Here is a 5,361-nt window from a genome sequence, read left to right as displayed (position 1 = left end):
GCTTTTACTAAAACCATGTCTGAGAATGAATTTTTTATAGCCTTTTTCCTTAATATTAAAGATGTAATGTCTTTACTTTTATAGACAGAATCTTGGATACATTGTTTGGTTTGCTTTCTGAGCCAAGCTCATTTACACTATTAGAATCTTATCCTCTTAATTTAAGATCTCCTTTTTGAAAGTAACTATAATTATTTAGTATTTTTTTATTTTAAAAATATATCTAAGTTGTATGATTTCACAGACTCGTGATTCCATTTGGAGCACCTTTTTGACCCAGCAATTTTTCGTAGTTCTGTATTCTTCTTTTTTTCCCCCAAGATTTTGTTTTTAAGTGATCTCTACATCCAACCTGGGGCTCGAACTCACAACACTGAGATCAAGAGTCCCATGCTCTACCAACTGAGCCATCCAGGTGCCCCCATAGGTCTGTATTCTTTTTTTTTTAATTTTTTCTTGAAGATTTCATCTATCTATTTGACAGAGAGAGAGAGAGATCACAAGTAGGCAGAGAGGCAGGCAGAGAGAGAGGGGGAAGCGGGCTCCCTGCTGTGAGCAGAGAGCCTGATGCGGGTCTGGATCCCAGGACTCTGGGATCATGACTCGAGCCAAAGGCAGAGGCTTTAACCCACTGAGCCACCCAGGCGCCCCATAGGTCTGTATTCTTAAGTGAAGATTCAGTTGGCTATTCTTTTTCCTCCCCTCAAAAGTTTTCTAGGCCTACAGAATGTTAAGTAATATGTATTTTGACTTTTTTTCCTGGAGTGTTATATATTTATAGTTTCCAATATAAGCTGTTATCTTCACGAAGACCAAAGCTCAAATTTATTGTGCTTAAGAAAACATTCTTATATTGTTATTATTATTTTCATGGTATTTTCTTCCATACTATCTCATTTTTTTAATTAACTTGTAATGTGTTATTTGCTTCAGGGGTACAGATCTGTGAATCATCAGTCTTACACAATTCACAGCACTCACCATAGCACACACCCTCCCCATTGTCCATAACCTAGCCACCCTATCCCTCCCCTCCCACCCCTCCAGCAACCCTCAGTTTCTTTCCTGAGATTAAGAGTCTTTTATGGTTTGTTTTCCTCCCTGGTCCCATCTTGTTTCATTTTTTTCCCTGCCTGCCCCCCACGACCCCTGCCCTGCCTCTCAAATTCCTCATATCAAAGAGATCATATGATAATTGTCTTCCTCTGATTCACTTATTTTGCTTAGCATAATACCCTCTAGTTACATCCACATTGTTGCAAGTGGCAAGATTTTGGGGTTTTCGATGGCTGCATAGTATTCCATTGTGTATATGGGCAGGGTCACCTCCCACCCAGATGCTGCTATGGTCTCCCTGCTTCTACTCAAATCTTTCTGCAATAACTTTTCTTTTCTTTTAAAGGTTTTATTTATTTGAGAGACAGAGAGAGTGCAGGGGAGGGGCAGAAGGAAAAAGCAGACTCCTCGATCAGCAGGGAACTTGATGGGGAGCTCATTCCCAAGACCCTGGGAATCATGACCTGAACAAAGGCAGCAGCTTAACCGACTGAGCCACCTGGGTGCCCTCCAGTATCTTCAACTCAGCAGCCACAGAACCTTTTTAAATCAGAACACAAATTGTGTCACTTCTCTGCTCAGAACCTGCTTGTGATTTCCATCTCAAAACAAAAGCCAAAGTCCTGGCAAAGACTTCCAATGGCTCACATGAACTGCACTGATGCATGCTTATCAACACTCTGGCTTCCTCCCCTACTTCTCCCTCACTCTCTCTGTTCTGCTGGCTACCTCTCTGAGCCTCAGATACAGCAGACAGCGCTTAGGGCCTTTACTCTGCTCTTTCTGCCTGAAATGCTTTTCTCCCAATTAGCCCCTTGGCCAGCTCCTTCACCTCCTGCAAACCATTGCTTAATGTCCACTTCACTGAGGCTAACCCACTCTATTTTATATTATTCTCTGTGGCCATTCCCACTATTAATTTCTAATTGCTGCTGTAATAAATTGCCATAAATATAGTGGCTTAAAACAACACAAATTTATTGTCTTACAAATTTATTATCTTCTGGAGGTCAAAAATCCAAGTTAAGTCTTAAAGGACCAAAATCAAGGTGTCAGTTAGGTTGCATTCTTTCTGGAGGCTCCAGAGAGAATCTGTTTCCTTGCCTTTTCCAGCTTTGAGAAGCCACCTGCATTCCTTGGCTCATGGACACTCCATCTTCAAAGTCAGCACTGTGGCATCTTCAAATCTCTCTCACACCTACTTCCATTGCCATCCATATCTCCTTCTCCAACTCTGACTCTCCTACCTCCCTCTTTCCCTTAAAAAGACCCCTGTGATTGCACTGGGTTGACCCAGAGTCTCCTTAATCATATATGCAAAGTGCCTTTTGCTATTTAAGGTAAAATATTCACTGGTCCCAGGCATTAGGACATGGGCATTGTTGGGAAGCCATGACTTTGTCTTGCATTAATGAGTTTCTTACCCTACGCAAGTTTTTTTCTTCTTTTCCAAAACACTTATCAATTATGTTTTACCTATCTACTAGATTTATTGTTAATCATCCCTCCGCCATAATGTAAGCTCCACGAAGTCATGAATCTTTGTCTCTTTTTTGACTGATATACCTCTAGCAACTAGAATAGCCTCTGGCATATAGTAAGTGTTCAATCAACATTTATTGACTGAAAGAAAAAGACTACTCATCTAAACAAATCAAGAACAGAAAATATCTTTGTTACATACAAATGTCTAGCAGACACACGAAAAAAATGTTCATCATCATTAGCCATCAGGGAAATTCAAATCAAAATCACACTGAGATACCAGCTTACACATGTTGGAATGGCAAAGATTAACAAGGCAGAAAGCAACAAATATTGGAAAGGATATAGAGAAAGGGGAAACCTCTTACACTGTTGATTGAAATGCAAGGTGATACAGCCACTTTGGAAAACAGTGTGAAGATTTCTCAAAAAATTAAAAACAGGGCTATCCTATGATCCTGCAATTGTACTACTGGGTATTTACTCCAAAGATACAGATGTAGTGAAAAAAAGGGCCACAAGTACCATGATGTTCATAGCAGCAATGTCCACAATAGCCAAACTGTGGCAGGAGCTTAGATGCCCTTCAACAGACAAATGGATAAAGAAGATATGATCCATATATACAATGGAACATTATTTAGCCACCAGGAAAGATGAATACCCAACTTTTCTATCAACACAGATGGGACTGGAAGAGATTATGCTGAGTGAAATAAGTCAAGCAGAGAAAGTAAATTATCATATGGTTTCATTTACTTGTGGAGCATGAGGAATAGCATGGAGGACATTAGGAGAAGGAAAGGAAAGTGAATTGGGGGAAATTGGCAGGGGAGATGAACCATGAGAGACTATGGACTCCAAGAAACAAACAGAAGGTTTTAGAGGGGAAGGGGGTGTGGAGATGGGTGAGCCTGGTTGTGGGTATTAAGGAGGGCATGTATTGCATAGAGCACTGGGTGTTGTACATAAACAATGAATCTTGGAACACTGCATCAAGAACTAATGATGTATTTTAAGGTCACTAACGTAACACAATTTTTAAAAAGCTGAAAATTCAAAAAAAAGAGAAAGTGTCCTTGTTTATCTGTCCAAATATGTCAAGTGGGATAGGAAACAGAAGGAAACTGTTCCACAGCAGCCAGCTTTCTGAATCAGTCTATAAACATGGGAATCAAGCAGTTCTCTAACCTCTTTCTTTGTGTACAAAAAATCACTGGAGAAACATTTACAAATTCAGATTATCTTGCCCCATCCTTCCCAACCCTGGATTTAGATTTATTGAATTTTGGGTGGGGCTCAAGCCAGCTCCAGTGGGCTGAGGGCTATAATCAGTAGTTGGGCAAACATTATCGGCTTCTCCCTAACAAACCTTCTAAAGCAGAGGTTCTTAACCTTTGCCTGCACATTGGAACATCCTAGTGGGTTTCATAAAATACCAATACCCATAATCTATCCTCAGAAATTCTGATATACTTGGTCTGAGTGCAGCCTGGGCATTGGGATTTTTAAAATTTAAAATCAATTAACATATAGTGTATTATTAATTGCAGAGGTAGAGTTTAGTGATTCATCAGTTGCATATAATACCCAGCCAGTACTCATTACATCTATTGCCCTCCTTAATACTCATCACCCAGTTACCCCATTTCCCCCAACCTCCCCTCCAGCAACCCTGTTTTGTTTCCTATGGGTAAGAGTTTCTTATGGTTTATCTTTGATTTCATCTTATTTTTCCATCCCTTCCCTTACGTTCATCTGTTTTGTTTCTTAAATTTCACACATATGAGTGAAATCATAATATTTATCTTTCTCAGACTGACTTATTTCACTTAGCATAATACCCTGGTTCCATCCATGTTGTTGCAAATGGCAATATTTCGTTCTTTTTGATGGCTGAGTAGTATTCCATTATATATTGTATATGTATATGTACATATACACATACTCCATCTTCTTTATCCATTCATCTAGTCAATGGGCTCCTTCCATACTTTGGCTATTGTGAACATTGCTGCTATAAGCATTGGGTACATGTGTCCCTTTGAATCACTGTGTTTGTATCCTTTGGATAAATACCTAGTAATGCAATTGCTAGGTTATAGGGTAGCTCTATCTTCAGCTTTTTGAGAAACCTCCATACTGCTTTCCAGAGTGGCTGTACCAGTTTGCATTCCCACCAGCAGTGTAATAGGGTTCCCCTTTCTCTGCATCCTCACCAACATCTGTTGTTCCCTGAATTGTTCATTTTAGCCATTCTGACCTGTGTGAGGTGGTATCTCATTGTGGTTTTGATTTGTATTTCCCTGATGTTGAACATTTTTTCATGTGTTTGTTAGCCATTTGTATGTCGTCTTTGGAGAAATGTCTGTTCATGTCTTCTGCCCATTTCTTGACTGGATTATTTGTTTTTTGGGTGTTGAGTTTTTTATAGGTTTTGGATACTAGCCCTTTATCTGATAAGACATTTGCAAGTATCTTCTCCTATTCTGTAGGTTGTCTTTTAGTTTTGTCAGCTTTTTCCTTTGCTCTGCGAAAGTTTTTATCTTGATGAAGTCCCCATAGCACATTTTTGCTTTTGTTTCCCTTGCCTTTGGAGATGTGTCTAGCAAGAATTTGCTGTGGCCAAGGTAAAAAAATGTTGCTGCCTGTGTTCTCCTCTAGGATTTTGATGGATTCTTGGCTCACATTTAGGTCTTACATCCCTTTCCAGTTTATTTTTGTGTGTGGTATAAGAAAATGGTCTAGTTTCATTCTTCTACATGTGCTTGTCCAATTTTCCCAAAGCCATTTTTTGAAGAGACTGTCTTTTTTCCATTG

The sequence above is a fragment of the Lontra canadensis genome, unplaced genomic scaffold, assembly GCF_010015895.1.
Source record: "Lontra canadensis isolate GAN:19392208 unplaced genomic scaffold, GSC_riverotter_1.0 scaffold45, whole genome shotgun sequence".
Classification (NCBI taxonomy): domain Eukaryota; kingdom Metazoa; phylum Chordata; class Mammalia; order Carnivora; family Mustelidae; genus Lontra; species Lontra canadensis.
Note: the sequence above shows the minus strand (reverse complement) of the source record.